Source organism: Schistocerca gregaria, chromosome 1, assembly GCF_023897955.1.
Source record: "Schistocerca gregaria isolate iqSchGreg1 chromosome 1, iqSchGreg1.2, whole genome shotgun sequence".
In the NCBI taxonomy this organism is placed as follows: domain Eukaryota; kingdom Metazoa; phylum Arthropoda; class Insecta; order Orthoptera; family Acrididae; genus Schistocerca; species Schistocerca gregaria.
This window is the reverse complement of record NC_064920.1, coordinates 909,593,672-909,614,828: the sequence shown is the minus strand read 5'-3', so window position 1 is coordinate 909,614,828 and position 21,157 is coordinate 909,593,672. Positions and strand designations below refer to the sequence as shown.

General features: G+C 42.1%; 1 protein-coding gene across 2 annotated transcripts in view; it reads left to right on the top strand.

The window, feature by feature from the left end:
- Window positions 1–21,157, top strand: part of LOC126274831 (palmitoyltransferase ZDHHC8) — a 269,181-nt gene that overhangs the window by 1,130 nt on the left and 246,894 nt on the right. The window lies entirely within an intron of this gene.

Sequence of the window (21,157 nt, the reverse complement as noted above, 5' to 3'; positions counted from 1 at the left end):
TTTGGTAGCAAAAGAGCATCTTCAGTCGAGCTCACTGTATTGCTTGATCTGTGACTGCTGTAATGTATATTATGATTAGCTGACTATGTTATGTACTGTTTATCTAAAGTTTGTGTGCAGTATGTTATTGCTAACCCACATGTTATTTGAAGTATGTGCTGTACGTTTTTGTCGATACAGACTCCATTTTTTCATTGTTTGTGTGTGAATTTTGGCCTACATGAAATAATTTTAACACAAATTGTTTGTGAAATATTATTAATTAATATCTACAACTGTAATATCAAATTGGGGAAGAAACTTAGTCAAAGGCAGTCAAGTGCCCACCTCCTACCGAAGAATGTTGTAACAATTCTGAGAGAGTTGAGACATGTCAAACTGTATTTTATTTGATTGTTTAGTGAGTTGTAAACTGTTCCAGGCTATATATAATTTCTCATTCAGGTGATACTTATGGATTTTCTCTCTTCTTCCTCTCCTCCTCATCCTCCATGTTCAGGATTCCATTCGTACTTTACCTTCACAATAAAATCCCCATTTTCCCCACTGTGCTATGAAATTTTAAAGTGCTTGGTTTGTTTAAAGGCATCCTCATTAAGTTCCACCACCCAAGCATTATTTGATGCCCATCTGATGCTGCTTTCAGTTCTTATCATGGAAAAAAGTGGCAGGTACTAGTTAATGATATCAAACATATTCTGGGCTTGTGGCAAAAAAATTATCAACTGTCAACCAATGTTTCCAAAAGATATTCCATTAGTTTTTTGGTGCCAGTTTCTTAATGTTTATGTAGATTTAGTGATGTAATGCGTAAGTAGTTCCTTGAGGCCTTTACTTCCATCTTGTTGGTGGCATCATCAGTTCATTGAAAGGTATCACGTTATGTACAAATACTGGATTAGGTTGGACTAGAAATCAGTACACCGTTCATTCAGTAGAGATTTTTCAGGCTGTGGAACATGTTGTGGAAGGGGTGGGGTGGGGGGAGGGGTATGTAGTTTGGAAAAGAACATTGTATACATATTTTTATTTATAAATCAATGGTTAAAAACTTACCGCAGACATGCTACTACACGTATACTAAAATGAATATACAAATAAGTATGCTGTTACAGCTAGGCTTTATGAAAATAAACTGTTTACAGTCCTTTATGGCACTGATAAGATCACTACACTGAAGAGATGCAGAAGTTGGATATTATTCATAATATGTAAATCAGAGGGGGATAGAATTGGCAGACATGACCACAAATAAATTCTGCAGCCTCATGTTGAAGTGTATTAGCTTGACCCTTCATAGTTGCTGGCAAATTATTGAAAATGTGTTTTCCTGATTAATGGAAGTGGCAAAATAATCAAATGTCATGGTTCTAATTTCTGGTGGAAAATGACCACCTCATTCCTTGTTACAATTTCTAGAGGAAAATAGCTGTGCAAGGAAAGTTTGTAGGCTAATAAGAATCAGATTGGTTGCCAGAGATATAAATTTTTTGTTCTGAGTATGAAACAGCATTCGCATGTTCATTGACCTTTTAAGTTAGCTATGACATATGTGTTAAATCCTGAAACTTGGTAGTTCATAGTTACATTTGAATGGTTCAGGGATCTACTCTGTGTCTTTGTGTTTGTGCATGTGACTTAAGACCTGTTGCAGATCTTTGTAACGGATTGTTTTCATGGCTTGCTCGCTGCTCAAAATAAGATTTTGCTAAATGGCTGATCATTGAGGAGGAGGGGGGGGAAGCAAAATTTCAATATCTGAGATGTTTGGCATTTTACCTACTTTCTAGGTCTAGGAAATATTTTGTGTATGGTAGAAGCTGGTTTCATGTCCTTGTACAGCAATCGTTATCTAGCTACCCCTAAATCAGGTCGGGTGATAGCCGCGTGGTCTGAGGTATCTTGTCAAGTTCTGGGCGGCTCCCCCTGTCAGAAGTTAGTCCTCCCTTGGGCACAGGTGTGTTTAGTGTTGTTCTTAGCGTAATAAGATAGATTAAGTAGTGTGTAAGCTTAGGGACCAGTGACCTCAGCAGTTTGGTCCCGAAAGACCTTACCTCAACCACCAGGTCGGGTTATAGCAAGGATAACTTCATGTGGTGGAAAATGTGCTTACTCATCTATTTCAGTATGAGAAGCAATTAGCCGTCATAGATCAACCACTACCTGCTGAATTATCTGCGTATTTAAAATATTGTACCAGTAACATTTCAAAGCAGTGTGCATATTTGAAAATAACGTCAAAACAATGCGGTACCCTCCAGTGTTGTCTATGCATTTATTTCTGCTGGAGTGTCGTATTTAACGTGTAATAACAAACAAGTTTTGTTATAGAAGGGACGGGAAAAAAAGCATGGAGATTGAGATATTGACAAACATATTTTGTTATTTCCAAAGTTAACAGTACAAAAAAATTATTTTTGGTCGCAAAAGAGCATCTTCAGTCGAGCTCACTGTATTGCTTGTCCTGTGACTGCTGTAATGTAAATTATGATTAGCTGACTATGTTATGTACTGTTTATCTAACTGTAGCAAAAAAGCAGCCTTTGAAATAGCAACTGATTTGTTTAGTTAAGAGAAAATGAAATTCTGAGAAAATTCAAATTAAAACTATAAAGGGGTGTTGTGAATTACCTCTGACAATACTAGGATTTCATTATCCTCCTAAAGGCTTACTTTGTCTTCTGTTTGGGATCAAGATGAGATATGTGCAATAAAATCTGGAGTACTTTGAAAATTGATGGATTGGAAACTGTTAGAGGAAATTATCCTTGTATTACAGATTACACATTAATTTTGTTGTTTATTCTCTTTGTTATCATGAGTTACATAAAATATTAAATAATAAAAAGATTGATTAATGTCAGCTACTATTAAGGATTCCTGTACCTAGTGATGCAGCACCTACTGCTTGCTTCAAATGACTTTAGATTAGGCGGATGCCTGTACCTAGTGATGCAGCACCTACTGCTTGCTTCAAATGACTTTAGATTAGGCGGATGCCATATCAGATTCCGATAAACACTAGATATTTTTTCTCATAAAGAAAATGGTTACATTTCTAATTAATCACAATCATATTCAGCAGTGTATACTTCCTTCATATTTGAAAATTTGGTTATCTGTCTGTAAATTTAGTGAAGTATTGGTTTGGAGAATTCATTCAGAAAAGTACATCTGAATCACTTTTTTGTGATACCACGTATGAGACAGTGTAATTCGTTGGTGATGCTCTGAAACAACCAACCACTTACCACATTTTCTCCTGTTGCTGGTAACTCTTCATACCACTAATAAACAGGGGTATTACAAGTTTGTATTTACTTTTTGTAGAAAGCTACTGAGTTACGTAAAAGAGGCATATGTAGACCCTGTTGTAAATCAAATATTTTAGTTTTCTTTATAAATTGCCTTTTAACAAGATTTTATCTTTGATTGGAAATCTGTATTGGAAAGTTTGTGACGCTCATTATGTTCTTTCCTCAACACACTTTTGTTTTGCCAGAAGGCAGTTTTGATTTTATTTGATTTAACAAGGGAGACAAATAACAATGGTTTTAGCCACTTGTTGTGCGCACCGAAACAAAGTGTATGAGAAGGTGTCTCTTCTTGTCATTCTAGTAAGGCTAGCCACTGAAGATTAGTACAAGACCCTTCAGTAGGTCTTTCTGAGACACAATCTCTTCAGTAATTAGTAACCCAAGTATTTTGTGCCTTTTAACTTCAGTGCTTCACATCAGAAGATAGTGGTGCAGTTTCATCCCACAACTGCATAGTCTGCGCTACGGGTTTCTATCTCTTCATTTAAAGTGTGCAGATGTTTCCTGAAGTTCGTACGGTCAGTTGTTAGCCCTATCATGAGTTTAATCTGTCTCCTGTTCAAGCTGAAGAATGCAGAGCTTATCTGAAAACATGGTTTTGTCATAGTTTGCATGCCATGTTTCTCTTTTTGGATTTTAATGAAAAATTCTACCTGCTGCCCCCTGATGTGGCACCCAGGAAGAATGATTAATGCTTCTGTGTGTGCTGTAATTAATCTAATATTGTTATCATGATCCCTATGTGAAAGAGTCGTAAGGGGTTGTATATTCTAGTCATCATTTACAGCTGGTTCTTGAAACTTTGTGAAGACTTTCTTGGAATACTTTACATTCATCTTCAAGAGTATGTCCAGTCAGCTTCTACAGCATCTATGTGAAATTCTCTCACAGGTCAAACAAACCTGTGATCATTTGTACTGCCCTTCTCTGTATATGTTCAATATTGCCGATTAGTCCTATGTGCTATGGGTTCCAAACACTTGAGCAATATTCTAGAGTGGATTGCATGAGTGATTCGTAAGCTATCTTCTTTGTAGACTGATTGTGCTTCCCCAGTATTCTGCCAATAGGCCAGTGTACCACATGCTTTACCCAAAACTGAGAATGTGTGATCATTCTATTTCACATCCCTACAAAGTTTTGCACCCAGGTATTTGTATGAGTTGGCCAATTCCAAATGTGACTCATTGATATTGTAGCCATAGGATATTATATTTTTCATATTGTAGACTGCACACTTTTGCATATCTGAACCTTTAAAATAAGCTGAAATCTTATCAAAATCTGACTGAATTTTTATGCATATTCTTGCAGACAGTACTTTATTATAGACACCTGTAACATCTGCAAAAAAGTTTCAGGTTACTATTAATATTATCTGCGAGGTCATTAATATACAGCATGAACAGCAAGAGTCCCAATACACTTCACTGGGTCATACCCAGAGTTACTTTTATAGATGCTGATGACTTTCCATCCAAGATAATATGATGTGTTGCCCCAACCAAAAAGTTCTCTGTCCAGTCAAATTTTATTAGGTACCCCATATAACTGAACTTCTAACAGTAAGCATAAGTGTGGTACGGGGTCAAATGCTTTTTGAAAAGCAAGAAATTCTGCATCTACACGACTGTCTTTATCCATAGCTTTCAGTGTTATGAGAGAAGTGAGAGTTGGGTTTCACATGATTGATGTTTTCGGAATCCATGCTGGTTGCTGTGGAGGAGGTAATTCTGTTAAAGATACCTCATTATGTTTGAGCTCTGAATATGCTCTAAGATTCTACAACAAATCAATGTCAAGGTTGTTGGATGGTAGTTTCGTGGATCACTTTTTCTACCCTTCTTGTAGACGTTTGTGGCATGTGCTGTATTCCAACTGCTGGGCATGAAATTGTTAGGCATCTTCGATAGATTATACAATGGTCATTCAAATGAAACCTGGTCTCAAGAGTAAAGTAACAGTAATGATTTTATTAACTCAAAAATGTTGTTATACACAGTACACATACTCAAAAATAGTAGCTAAAATTGTTGGCACGTTTATCTCATTGTGACACTAGCCGGTAGATTCCATCCTTGAAGAAGCTAGTAGGATGCTGTCGGATCCAGACCCAGACCCACTCACACACTTCGCCGTCCGTTGTGAATCAATGTGCGTGAACAGCTTGTTTTAGAGATTCAAAAAAGTCATGCAGTGAAAGGTCCAGACTGTGCAGTGAATGTTCTAGTTTTTCCCACCAAAATAGCTATAATGTTGTCTTCATCACATTGGCCATGCGTGGGCAGGCATTATCATACAGAAGGATAACGCCATTGGATAACATGCCTTGGTGTTTAGACTTGATGGCTTGTCTAAGGTTCTGTAAAGTGACTTGATAACACTGGGCTTGATGGTGGTTCCCCCTTCCAGGAACTTCACAAGCAGTGGGCCCTTGTGGTCAGAAAAGGACATAATGACCTTACCAGAACTGGTGTTCACGGCCTTTGACCTCTTCGTAGGTTGTGAGGTTGCGTGTTTCCACTGCTTGCTCTGACACTTGCCTTCCGGTTCAAAATGGTGAGACCATGTTTCGTCACCTGTAACAATATGTGACAGAAAGCTGTATTCCTCCTCATGATAACATTGCGTATGACTCAAAGGAAGCGCAATTTGAGTATTGTGCTTTTCAGTGATCAGTTGGTGGGGAACCCACTTCGCACAGATTTTTCGAAAGTTCAAGTGTTGATGCATGATGGTGTGGGTGGTGTCCACGCCAATACCCAGTGACCAGTGTATCTTGTCCATGGTGATTCTGTGGTTGTCAAAGACAAAAAGCATTCACTTTTGCAATCATTACTGGTATGATGACACGATGAGCCTGCCCAGGACGAGCATAGTCTTCCAGTGACATGTGCTCCTCAAGGCATCGTTTGCGCCATTTCACAACACTTGAACGACTCGGGCTGTACTCACTGTACACAGCCTTCTTTTGTAGATACATTTCATTGCCTCAAACACTCTCCACTGCCAAAAATCAAATCATTCATAGTTGTTTTTGTATAGTCACCTGCATATTCGGTAGTGGAAGATAACTTGTGTGACAGCCTTCTCTTTGACGTGAAACCACACTGTCACTATGCAACATCAAATGGTGTGCACACCTCACTCTCTACCAATAGATGGCACCACCATACCTGCAGTTATGTGGTGCCACCTTATGTGTAAGGCAAAAGTAGATCCACTGACCAGGTTTCATTTGAATGGATCTCATAGTTAGGAGAGGGGCCAGCTTAGCTGCAAATTAAGTACGGAATCTGATAAGGTTTCCATCAGGTCCTCGAACTTTCAGTTTTAAAGAGTTCAGCTATTCATGGACACATCTGACACTAATGCTTATTTCACTCACCTTCTCTATGGTATGAGACGTCTCCTTGGTTTTCCTTTCTAAAGATCCTTTTGAAAGCAAATTTAAGCATTTCAGCTTTTATTTTGCTAGCCTCAATTTCAGTTCCTGTCTCATTTTCTAGGGATTGGACACTTTGGTGCCACTAAAAGCTTTTACATATAACCAGAATTTCCTTCCTTCCTTCTTTCTTTCTTCTCTTTTTTTTCCCTCAAAGATTATTTGAAGATATTTTGCTTCACTAGTAATTGAATATGTCATGCACTGCTCTCTTGTCAGCTAAACATGTTCCATTCACTGTGCTCCTGTCTATGGTCCTACACTTAGTTTTACACCTGTTGTGCTGTAGTCCCTTTTTCTTCAGAAATTTCTTTACAGTGACTATACCATGGAGGGTCCCTTCCAGTATGAATTGTTCTACTGGTTACATATACATCCAGTGCATGGTCAAGTGTTCTTTTGAATTCGAGCCATAGTTCCTCTACATGCTTCTGCCATGTGCAGTAAGTTTAAAGTTCCTCATTGTGATATAAACTACTGCTTTTTTATCTGGTTTACTGCGCATGCGCACACACACACACACACACACACACACACACACACACACACACACACACACACACACACACACTACTACTTCCTGTGGTTTTTTCATGAGACCTTCATTTTCTTGCTCATAGCTTTCTTTCTTTTTTTCTTTCTTTCATCTGCCCACTTTCTACCAGTCTTTTCGGCTCTTGTCTCTGGCTGGACTTCCCACTTGCTTATTTTGTTCCTGCAGTCTCTTGAATACTGAGTTGAGCACGAATAAGATCTCTTTGTACTTGTTCGGTCCATGTCATACATTTTAGGTTTTCAGTGGCTGCGAGTATCTGGCTTGAGAGTCTTTACTCAAGGGGTCTGTTTATGTGTCCATAGAATTTAAGGCGTCTTTTTCTAATGTCAGCAGCAATATTTGAAATTTCCTCTGTAGTTTTGTTGGTTTGCAATTTATATCCAGCTTCAGTTTTTTGTGGTCCAAGGATTTTCCTAATGATCTTTTGGTCTCCTTTTTGTAGTTCTTGTAGTAGCTTCCTGTTATGGAGTTGCAAGGTTCTGCTGCGTATAGCACCTTGGGTGTAATGGCAGTGCTGTAGTGCCTGATTTTTGTATTCGTGGACATCCCCTTTTTATTGTAAAGTTGTTGTTGTTCGACTTTAGGCTCTCTTTAGTTTCTGTGCTCGAGTTTCTTGAGGTTTTTTTTCTAGTCCAGTGGGTTCCAAAATTTCCCCCAGCTATTCAAAATGTGGAACTCTGTTTATCCATCCATATTTTGTGGTGAGATTCTGTATGTTTGAGTATACACACAAATTCCGTTTTCTCAAAAGAAATTTGCAAGCAAACCTTCTCGGCGCATTCCTTGAGTATTCCTATTTGATGTTTTGCAGTTTGTTCATTCTCTGTCAAAATTGCAAGGTCATCGGCAGAAAAAGATCATTGTTGCCACAACTGCTTCATGGTCACTGATACCAGCTTTGATGTGGACATCTCAAAGATGTCAGGGCTGTTTGTTGCCATTAGATCCAATATACCTCCATTGTGAGTGCAGTTCCGAACTATCTATTTTACGTAGTTTTCAAGGAAGGCATGTAGTAATGTTTCTCAAGATGTATTATTGCCCCGCCTGCCCGGTTTCCTTCAGGAATCTTAAAAAGACCAAGTTTTCAAGGTTCTTGTGGGTTCTGCCTTGCCGGACACGTTTATCCAGCAAAACAATGTGCCTCAGTGTTTTGCCCTGAGCGTCATCCTCATTGCTATCTCTGTTAACTCTACAATGGTCTGTCTCCCCCCAGGCATCTCCGGCTCTCTTTTTGTCACGGTTTTGCCATCTGTTGCAGTTTTCCATGGACTTGTCTCATTTAGCAACGACTTCAGTGATGTCTCGATCGTCTTTACTCATGGAGCATCGACTATTGCTTTCATTTTTCCACTGAGAGAAACATTTGTATGAATTTCTGGCGCTGTAGTTGGTTTCTTCCACCGTCTTTACATGTTGGGCCTGTTGCTCTTCTGTTAGTTGAAACTATGAAATTCCTGGCACTCGTGCACGATAGGAAACTTTCTTGGTCCTCCCACGTATCTTACCTGGCAGCCCGCTGTATGCAGTGCCTCATTGTCCTGTGTTCCTCAATGGTACTTCCTGGGGTGCAGATAGAACAAGCCTCCTCCCATTTGTACCAGTCCCTCATCCATTCGAAACTAGACTGAGAGTTTTGTTTATGCAAATTTACGTCCGTTCGTCTTATGCTATCTCGATACTATCCGCCATTGTGGCATCCGTTTGGTTGCTGGTGCCTTTTACACTAGCCCGGTTGAGAGTCTGTATGCAGAAGCTGCTGAACTACTGCTGTTCTACCACCATGACTTTCTACACAACAGATATGCATGCAGTTTCTATGCCATGCATGGCCTCCCATCCTCTGCCTCCTCCTTCGATGACTCCTGTGATTGCCAGTATAGGGTGTGTCCATCATCTCTGTTACCTCCTGCAGTTTGCTTTCGGCTTTTGCTTTCGGCTTTTGCTTTGGCATCTTAACTACACGCTACCTGCAACTTTCCTCGTGTGGCTTCGTGTGGCGGGCCATGTTCACCTTGGCCTTCATTCACTTCCTAAGGGCACTACTCCAGCCTCGTTCTATTGCTTTCAGTTCCACGATCTTTGCATGGCACTTTGTGATACTACCTTTGTGTACACTAATGGCTCTGGGACTGACCAGTGTTGGGTGTGCCTTTGTCATTGGTGCCGACGTATCCCGGTAATGACTTCCGGAACACTGCTCAGTATTTACAGCAGAGCTCTTCTGCCCTGTATCAGGCCATGCAGTACATCCAGTGACACAGGCTTTTCAATTGTGTCATCTGCTTACACTCTTTGCACCCTTCAAAACTTCTGTGTGCTGTACACCATCCATCCCTTTGTGCAACGGGTAGAGGAAAGCTGTCACTTGCTCACTCTTAATGGGGCAACTGTGATGTTTATGTGAGTTCCTGGTCACATCAGTCTGACAGGAAATGAGACTGCTGATGCTGCTTGCCAAGGCTGCAGTCCTTGTACCTTAGCCCACCAGTGTAGCAATATGGCATAGGTCAATAAAAACCTTTCTCCATGTCCCTGTTTTTATGTATCTACTCTTCCATTGATTGGGATGGATGTGCAGTTGTTTTTTTAACTCCTCTTCTTTCTTCGTGTTCTACAGTTTTGACATGGCCACATATGACCCTAGTTGTTTTTGCGCCCTAAAAACAAACGAATATACATTTGAGAAGCCTCCAGCCTCGCTACCCTCAGGGGTTTGCTGAGTATGGGCTTGGCGACCCAAGGGTTCCTGAGCTGGGGACTGGTAAGTGCTGCCAGTCTGCTGTTAAGCTCTGGGCATGCTTTATTGACCACTGGACCGTGTGGCAGTGGAACAATGTGTGTCACAGGGAATGGGGATCTTGGCTTGACTGCTCGGATCGTGACGATGGTAAAAACCGGTATAAAAAACCTCTCAATCTCAAGGTGTGCTGCATGCTGATGAGGTGCATGGCAGTTAAGGTGGAATAGTTGTTAGTGGGCAACCTCTGGGGAACCTACCGCACCTGAGTTGTATAAGGCTTACTCAGGCATGCAGGGCTCTGTCTGAGTGGACCCTTGTTTCCCTAGCATGTATCAGTTGAATTATAGTAACAGGGCTTATGGAGTCATAAATCAAAATGTGTTTTTGGTTATTTAGAAGAAGGAGGTGACATTTGAAAAAAGCGTCCCCCTTCTATATCCATAAAGCCTTGGAAGGACTTCCTGGAAGCCTGAACTCTATTAAGCGGCTGTGGAATGGTTCCCTCCTGATTGAGACTAACAGGGCAAAGCATGTGTAATTACTTACGAAGACTGAAAAAATTGGGTGAATGTGATGCAACTGTTGAACTGCATAACTCCCTTCACGGTAGCAAAGGTGTGGTCACATGCCGTGACATTATGGATATTGACATAGCTGAACTTAAACGGGGGATAGTGGATGTAGAGCAAAGGATGTGTTGGAATAATGTAGAATTTGAGAATTCTCCAACGTTGTCTTCTGATCACATCATGGCAGGTTTTCTTCGACTTAGGGTCAGGCCTTATGTACCTAACCCTATGCGGTGCTACAAATGCTAGCGTTTTGGTTGCACAACGCTGAGTTGCAGGATTGAAACGACCTGTGGGAAATTTGGAAAGGCAGCCCATTAAGCTGGGATTGACTGTCCATCTCCAGCAGTCTGCGTTTACTGCTCTGGGAGCTACCAAGTCTGGAGCCGAGGCTGCTCTGTTTTTGAAGAGGAACGAAAAATCCAGGAACTAAGTCACCAGCTGATCACCCATGCTGGAGCCAAAAAGGAATTTAGGGTGATGAAACTTCTTGTCTTTACCACTCCTTATGCTTCCATGGTGCAGAAATCTGTTCCTAAGGTCGACACGTTGATGCAGACATCGTCCAGTTTACAAACCTCCACCAACAGCACCTGTACTTGCATGAACATGCCAAGGCAAAACGAGTAAGGGAAAAGCAATCCAAGCAGTTACCACAGAAAAGACCAGCAACAGTTCCATAGTGAGCGTCAAGAAGGCATGCAACAAGCACAGTGCCTCCAACACCCCCTTTCCCCTCATTCTCGAAGGGATAAGATGCAGGGAAAGGTTAACAACGTTAAGTACAAAAGCTGTCTTGAGCGCTGTCAGAGGTCATTCTTTCACGTCTGACTAATGAAGAGGACGTCATAGAAATAGACGCCTTTGATCCAGGCAGCCCCTCCACTCCCCTTCGCTCTAGAAGTACTTCACCTCTGTGGTTCAAAGATAGGGGTAAATTAAATAAAACCACATCGATGACATGGGTCGTATCCTACAGTGAAACTTGGAAGGGTTCAGCATGAATGTGGAGGAACTCAAATCTCTTATCTCAGGGTAGACCACTGTCTCTGTGTCTCCAGGAGATTAGTTTCCATCAATCGTACACTCCTGAGCTACGAGGAGCTAGAGGAGGCATAGGTATTTTTGTCAATACCGACTACCACTCACTGCCCCTCCCACTTAAGGTGGCTTTACAAGCAGTTGCTGTATCAGTCCACATGCGTCATCTGTTGAAAATATGTTCTGTTTACTTACTCCCATACGATGCACTTGATGAAGAGGCCCTAACTGACCTTATTACTTAGCTCCCCTGCCCTTTCATCCTCTGTGGTGGTTTTGATGCACACAATGTGCTCTGGGGCTCTGCAACTACCTGCCTCAGGGGTAAAGCAATTGAGGCATCTCATGTCGTCATGCGTGTACTTGCTAAAAGCAGGACAGAGCACTCACTTCTGCACAACAACTGGGTGGTTCTCTGACATTGATCTTCACTTTGCTCTCTCGCTCTTGCTCACATTTCTCAGTGGGAAGTAGTTGATGACTTGCACAGAAGTGATCACTTCCTGATTTGGATTCACCTGCCAGATAGGATGGAACGCGAAAGGAAACCGCCGTGATGGGTGCTCAGTAAAGCCGACTGGACGTTTTATAGCCAGTTGGCCCAGTTTGAGCGTTGTGCTAATGTGGAGGCATGGGTGGATCATATTACCAAAATGATCCATCATGCCTTTGCAGCATCTATTCCACAGTCAACGGGACAACAGAACAGGCAGTCTGTCCCTTGTTGCAGTGTCGAATGCCGCTGTGCAACCAGGATCAGGCATGCGGCTCTGCTTAGGCTCGAGTGTCATCCAACTGCAGAGAATCTTGAAGCCTTTCATGTGGTGAGGGCAAAGTGTTGCCAAATTTTTCAAGAGAGTAAGAAGAGTTTGTGGCAACAGTTCCTGAACACTATTAATCATTCCACCAAAAGTTGTGTTTTGTGGGAGACCACCAGAAGAATTTCTGGGAGAGGAGGCAGGTGCCCCATGACTGCTGTAATGGGAACAACACTATCCAAACCAGTCCACGAGACATTGCCCCGACTGTGGCAGCATATTTTGCCACAGTTACTGTAACAACCAGTCAGGGTCCAGGTTTCCAGCACCACAGGTTGTTTGCTGAGAGGTGTAGTTTGGACTTCCAGTTCATCTCTGAAGATTAAAACTGTCCATTTTTCATGTGAGAGCTGGATTCTGCATTGTGTGCAGCTTGTAACACATCCCCCTGGTCATGACATTACAGTATGCTGCAGCCCCCCCCCCCCCCCCCCCCCACCCAAGGCAAAGCAGATATCCTCCTCGCATCAGATCACTTTCGCGACTCGTGGCGTGAGGCAATTTTAATTCCTCTTTTTAAGTCTGGGGAAGACCATACATATCCAGTTAGTTACTGTAGTGTTGCCCTCACTAGCTGTATGTGGAAGACATTGGAGTGGATGTCAACCACCGCCTTGTCTGGATCTTAGAATGCAGGCAACTCCTTAGACACTTTTCAGTGTGGGTTCAGAAGGTATCGCTCCCCTTTTGATAGCCTTGCCCTCCTGGAGGCGGCTATGCAACAGGCTTTCCTATGCTGGCATCACATTTTAGGTATATTTCTTGACATCAAGAAAGCCTATGATACTACTTGGAGGTAAAAGTCCTGTCCAGCGTTATCTGTTTGTGGATGACTTCTTTGTGTTTCGCTCTTCTTCAGGCCTCGCAACGACATGTCAGTTGCAACTAACTCTTCGAGGTTTGGAGGAATGGGTGCAGAAGAGTGGTTTTAAGGTTTCCATCGAGAAGTCTGTGTGAGTTCTTTTTAACCGTTCTCGTTCCATTGTAAACTTTCCTGAGTCGACTATGAGGGACACTGTAAAAGTAAAGATACAGTTGACTCTAAGATTACATGGTTAACACATCTTGTTGTTGTTGTTGTTGTGGTCTTCAGTCCTGAGACTGGTTTGATGCAGCTCTTCACGCTACTCTATCCTGTGCAGGCTTCATCATCTCCCAGTACATACTGCAGCCTACATCCTTCTGAATTTGCTTAGTGTATTCATCTCTTGGTCTCCCTCTATGATTTTTACCCTCCACGCTGCCCTCCAATACTAAATTGGTGATCCCTTGATGCCTCATAACATGTCCTACCAACCGATCCCTTCTTCTAGTCAAGTTGTGCCACAACCTCCTCTTCTCCCCAATCCTATTCAGTACCTCCTCATTAGTTATGTGATCTACCAATCTAATCTTCAGCATTCTACTGTAGCACCACATTTCGAAAGCTTCTATTTTCTTTTTGTCCAAACTAGTTATTGTCCATGTTTCACTTCCATACATTGCTACACTCCATACAAATACTTTCAGAAAAGACTTCCTGACACTTAAATCTATACTCGATGTTAACAAATTTCTCTTCTTCAGAAACATTTTCCTAGCCATTGCCAGTCTAAATTTTATATCCTCTCTACTTTGACCATCAGTTATTTTGCTCCCCAAATAGCAAAACTGCTTTACTACTTTTAAGTGTGTCATTTTCTAATCTAATTCCCTCAGCATTACCAGACTTTATTCGACTACATTCCATTATCATCGTTTTGCTTTTGTTGATGTTCATCTTATATCCTCCTTTCAAGACACTGTCCATTCCGTTCAACTGCTCTTCCAGGTCCTTTGCTGTCTCTGACAGAATTACAATGTCTTCGGTGAACCTCAAAGTTTTTATTTTTTTCTCCATGGATTTTAATACCTACTCCGAATTTTTCTTTTGTTTCCTTCACTGCTTGCTCAACACACAGATTGAATAACATTGGGGAGAGGCTACAACCTTGTCTCACTCCCCAACCACTGCTTCCCTTTGATGTCCCGCAACTCTTATAACTGCCATCTGGTTTCTGTACAAATTGTTAATAGCCTTTCACTCCCTGTATTTTATCCCTGCCACCTTCAGGATTTAAAAGTGTTCCAGGCAACATTGTCAAACGTGTTGTTCGAACACGTAGTAACGCCTAACCAGAAAATATTCGTGGGATAACTAAACATGTGATTCTGACAGAGGTAGTGAAGTTAATTGGCGAACAAATTTTGACAATAGCAACAATAGGTACAGAATTGGTGATGACAAGATTGTTAGAACGAGGAAGAAGAAGAAACGGGGACATCACACAAATTATGGAAGAATAAGATGATTCCAAATTTATATTGAGAAGCTGGTGTGTATGAATGAAATGGGAAACTATTTCCTAACATAAAGCTTTTTGCTTTTAGTAGGCCCAATAAGCTTTTGATATTGGTACTTCGTGAATTACGTTCTGTCGTGTTATAAAAATGGCCATTTGTGTCGAAACAGTCTCGTTTATTTGATGTGTCTTACAAAACTGCTGCCATATTAGAAAGGCCTATTTTGTTTTATCTAGCAGATAGTGACAAAATAGAGGTAATCATATCGAGAAACCACACCAGTCTTGGGTATTATTTGTGTTAACAGCTTTTTCAGTATTAGGTAACGGCATTTAATTTTTTCATGTAGCAAAACGTTTTACTAACTTTGATGAGGTAATAGATTCTTTCGCAGAAAGGAAAGCACACCATGTAAAGCTGTAGCAAGATTAGAGAGAAAAATGCTAGGAGCTAAGGTTTGAAGAAATGTGTAATTTCTTGATTATCTCTTGTCAGTATTAGTTTTATATATCCTGTATTTAATTTTATGTTGCACAAAACAGCAAGTTATTAACTAATAGACAGTAAAGAGTTCAGATTTTCTGAAGAGTTCTTGTTCTCTCAATTACAAATAATCCCATCCGCTATTAATAGTGAGATTTTTTTAAGAGGGGCTGGCTGTCAAACTGGCCGATGGGAGCGGGAGAGGCACCACAGGACATTTCAATTTCCAGTCGCCTGAATATAGTTTCAATGTCCGGTAGAAAAATGTTCTATGAAGAGGCGTGGCACTGCACTTTGGCATACTTAAGACCAAATAATATGTCTTTCATTTACTCGAATACATATGTTTTATGTTTCAGACTTTTCAGAAAGATGTGTGCTACAAGATGAACATATTTTGAAAATTTGATTTTTTAAAATATTGACTCGGTTCGCAAATGTAGATCTGGACCGATGTGCAGAGCAGTCTGAGTTATAGTGGGTAGTCTCCACATGACCCGTGTTTACATTTAGTGATTTTGCTGTTTCCCCTTCGTTTACTCTCACGTCAAATGAAAACAAAACAGATATCTGTGGTCGGGATCTATCAAGTGAATTAACACATTCTCATAATTAATATGTCATTAGTTTCAGATTTTGTTTTATTTCCACCTTTCTGACAGTCAAGCATTAATCGCCTTGCAGAACAATGAAATTATTTTTGTCTGTTTGCTAAAGAAATTTGACTTTTATTAACCTTTTCAGCAGAGGCAGTCAATGTATTTGAAACGAAATGTTTAATTCCACAATACTGGCTAGTTTCAACTGTTTGCTGCATTTCAAGTGCGCGTTTTCATTTTCTAGCATGTATGCATTATTTCATAATAAAGAACCAAACATGATATAATACAGTACTGGTGCTCAAAGAAAATGTACATCCCGAAAACCACACTGAAAAGTTTAATATCAGATTGAGGTCTACTGCATTCGGAATCTGGACATACGAATATGCACTTCTAAGTATGCACTTTAAATGTGCACATTTTAATATTGTTCACGAAATTCCGATTCTCTTGCAGTATCCTCTGATGTCTTGTTTCTTTTATGCCACAATGTATGATCTTTCAATGTTTTACACGTACATACATATGGGCTTCCTGTGTCACGATAGCTACCCAAGCGCGGTGTCGCCTGTTACCTGCGCTTTCTGGCAACTGCTGAAACGAACCTATTTCTAACAGGTTGCGGGAAAATATTGCGAATAGTGGTTTGAAAAGTGTTACTTTCAAAGTAAATATCCTTTTATGTAAGTTGACCTATGAATTTATTAAATATCAGAGCGTTTGACTCTGATTTAAAAATCAAATCTTTGATGACGCACCATTTAGAAGAATTTCGATCCCTAAAGATCAGACGTTTATGTCATTATTAAAAAATTTACTGGCACATTTGTGTGATATATCTTAAAACGTAACACGCACAAAAAAAGATTAACAGTATATGCGAAAGCTTAGCTTCTCTTGCAGCTTGAGAACAATATTATATGTGAAAACTGCTTTTCTTGTAGCAACACTATGTATATTAATTTAAACTATTAACTTTGCCTGTTTGTGTGTTTGTACTACTTAACAGTGATGTTGCTGTTGGCTGACTGCATCACGTGTCCTATGCTTTGAATATCCACTGTCATCGGCTGGTGAGATCACGTGACATGAGCTACGAACGGCCTACAAAAGCACATTGAAATCTCGATATCAATGATTCGGAAAGTAACATGCAGTGTTTGGTGGAATTTCAGTGTATATTTTCGTAATACGAAAATACGATGCGTACATGTTGCTGCACATCAAAGATGTTTCCAAAACATGTCTTTTTCTCTGAGTTTCGTTTTCTAAAGTGCCGGGAAATTGTACACCCGTGTATGAAACCATAACCATTCAAAGGATTGATAAGGGAAAATATACCGTCACCCGGGAGAAAGTGTATTTTTAACTGGGAAATGCGGGAAAAATCTGGGAATTTTTTGCCTTATCTTCGTATACACCGTGCACACTATACCTCCGTCCATTTTGACCTACCCCTGTGGCAGGTATTCCGGCAGATGGGGGGTCATGTTGCTGGTTCGGGATGATATCTACTACGATCCAATCACATTGCACACCCTCTCCACTTTCACATTTTCCATTTGTACTGTTTACACTCCATCATCGTCTGCTGCCGGCCGGAGTGGCCGTGCGGTTCTAGGCACTACAGTCTGGAGCCGAGCGACCGCTACGGTCGCAGGTTCAAATCCTGCCTCGGGCATGGATGTGTGTGGTGTCCTTAGGTTATTTAGGTTTAATTAGTTCTAAGTTCTAGGCGACTGATGACCTAGGAAGTTAAGTCGCATAGTGCTCAGAGCCATTTGAACCATCGTCTGCCTTTACTAGGGCGGACATGATACAACTGATTGCTCAGCTCCCTACACAATTTCTTTTGATTGGAGACTGTAATGCCCACCACCCCCTTTGGGGCTCTCCAGCATCCTGCTCGAGAGGCTTTTCGACCACCTCAATCTAGTCTGCTTAAATACTGGTGCACCTACCTTCCTTTCGGACGCAACGCATACCTATTCCCACTTGGACCTCTCAATATCCACTCTCCAACTTGCACATTGGCTCAAGTGGTATGCTCTGTCTGACACATACTTGAGTGACCATTTCCCCTGCGTAATCCATCTCCTGAAAAACACCTCTTTTCCACGTTCCACTAGCTGGAACATCTCCAAAGCTGACTGGGGGCTTTTCACCTTGCTGGCAACCTTCTGTGATCAAAACTTCTCCAGCTGCCATAGTCAGGTCGCATACCTCACGGACGTTATTCTCACTGCTGGTGAATATTCTATCCCTCGTACTTCCTCTTCTCCATGTCGAGTCGCAGTCCCCTGGTGGACTAAAGCATGCAGCAACGCTATTTGTGCTCGGCGACGTGCTTTACGCACTTTCCTACGCCACGCTACGATGGCGAATTGTACCACTTACAAACAACATTGTGCACAATGTCGTCGTTTTATCAAAGAAAGCAAAAAGGCTTGCTGGGTGACTTTCATCAGCTCATTCAACAGTTTTACTCCTTCAGTTGTCTGGGGTGGCCTGCGCCGGCTATCTGGCACCAAGATCCACTCCCCGATTTCTGGCCTGACTGTAGTGAATGAATTCCTTGTGGATCCTGAGGATGCCTCAAACGCCTTCGGCCGCTTTTACGCGGAGGTTTCGAGCTCTGCCCGTTACCACTTTGCCTGCCTTCCCCAAAAACAAGAAAAGGAGGCACGGCCACTTTCTTTCCAGTCTTTGAATTGTGAAAGTTACAATGCCACCTTCACCATCCGGGGACTCGAAAGTGCACTCGCCCAGTCCCGATCCTCTGCTCCGGGGCCCGATGGTATCCATATTCAAATCCTGAAAAACCTTTCTCTTTTGTTGTTCCCATACCCAAACCAGGAAAGGGCAAACACCTCCCTTCCAGTTATCGCCCCATCTCCCTTACCAGCTGCATCTGCAAGGTGATGGAGCGCATGGTAAATTCTCGATTGGTTTGGCTCCTTGAATCTCGACGCCACCTTACCGATGTCCAATGTGGCTTTTGTAGGTGCTACTCTGCTGTTGACCACCTAGTTACCTTGTCGACCTTCATTATGAACAACTTTTTGCGTAAGTGCCAGACGGTGGCTGTGTTCTTCGATTTGGAGAAGGCTTAAGACACCTGTTGGAGATCGGGCATTCTCCGCACCATGCACACTTGAGGCCTTCGCGGTTGCCTCCATCTTTTTTATTAATGCATTTTTAATGGATCGAATGATCAGGGTGTGTGTGGGTTCTGTTTTGTCAGATGCCTTTCGCCAGGAGAATGGGGTGCCCCAGGGCTCAGTTTTGAGCGTGGCCCTTTTTGCCATAGCTATCAATCCAATAATGGATTGCCTTCCAGCTGACGTTTCAGACTCCCTTTTTGTGGACGACTTTATGATCTACTGCAGCACTCAGAGAACATGTCTTCTGGAGTGCTGTCTTCAGCGTTGTCTAGACCATCTATATTCCTGGAGTGTCTCTAACGGTTTCTGTTTTTCTGGTTGAGAAAACGGTCTGTATGAACTTCTGGCATTACAGTTTCTTCCACCATCCTTACATCTTGGTCTTGTTGCTCTCCCATTTGTGGAGATGACAAAATTTTTCAGTCTTACATTTGACAGGAAACTTTGCTGGTCTCCTCATGTGTCTTACTTGGCTGCTTGTTGTACCTGTTCCCTAAATGTCCTCCGTGTTCTCAGCGATACGTCATGGGGAGCAGATCGAATGGTCCTGCTTCACTTATATCGGTCCATTGTCCAATCAAAGCTGGATTTTGGGAGCTTCGTCTAATCTTCTGCCCGGCTGCCCATCTTACGCTGTCTAAACTCTATCCACCATTGGGGGTTACATCTGGCGACTGGAGCATTCTACACCAGCCCTGTTGAGAGTCTGTATGCCGAACCTGCCGAATTACTGCTAAACTACCGGTGTGATACATTGCTTTGTCAGTACGCCTGCCGACTAATGTCAATGCCCAACCACCCGTCATATTTCTCGTTCTTTGACGACACTCTTGACTGCCAGTACGGGCTGTATGTCTCTGCCCTGTTACCTCCTGGAGTTCTCTCCCATTGCCTGCTACAGCAACTTGATTTTACCCTCTCTGACTATTTGAGTGGGTGGGAGCCCGACACCACCTTGGCTCCAGGCTCAGGTTCGTGTTCACCTTGAACTCAGCTCGCTCCCAAAGGAGAGGACTGCGGATTCGATATACCGCTTGAGGTTTATCGAACTTTGTTAGAGGCTTGCTAATAACGCCTTTATTTACACAGATGGCTCCAAGACTACTGCTGGCGTCAAATGTGCCTTTGTTGTTTGGGAGGGTACCTTTAAATACTGGCTCCTTGACCAGTGTTCAAGCTTTAAGCTGAGCTTTTTGCTCTCTATCAGGCTGTTCAGTATATCCACCGCCATCGTCATTCTCCCTATGCCATCTGCTCTGATTCTTTGAGCGCCATTCAGTCTGTGACCCATATTCGGACCACCCTCTCGTGCAACGAATTCAACGGTCATTTCAGTCGCTAGCTGATACCAGTGCTCGTGTCCTTTTTTTGTGGACTCCTGGCCACGTTGGCATGCCTGGGAACGAAGCTGCTGATGCTGCGGCCATGGCTGCTGTCCTCCTGCCTCGGAAAGCTTCCTTTTGTGTCTCATAAACTGATGTTAGTGGGGTTCTTTGTCGGCGTGTTTCATCATTGTGGCATGAGACTTGGTCCTCTCTCCATGGAAATAACCTTAGAGCCATCAAACTGATCCTGACGGCTTGGATGACCTCCTCATGCCCTTCCCGGCAAGTGGAGGTCATTTTGGCCAGGTTGCGGATTGGACATTGCCGATTTAGTCGCCACTACCTGTTGTCCGGTGACCCTGCCCTCCAGTGCCCCTGTGGTCATCCATTAATGGTGCACCGTGTTTTATTGTTCTGTCCCCGTTTTATTCACTGTCGTGTTGTCCTGTGTCTGCCGTCTACCTTATTGGAAGTTTTAGCTCATGACGCTCGAGCAGCTGCTCGTGTCCCGATGTTTATTACATTGACGGACTTTTCCCCAACAAGATCTAACTTTTATTTTGTTTATCTGCGTCTTTGTAAGTACTTTCTGATGTTGTCCCCTTGCGTTTTTCTATGCTATTAGTGCACTAATGTTTGTGACTGGGCACTAATAACCTTAGTAGTTGAGTGCCCTGTAAAAGTAACATCAGCTTTGGGTGCTGCTCTCTTGTGAAAAGTTGGGTGACATTCCTGTGACTGTCACTCCCCACAAGTGTCTCAATATGTATGA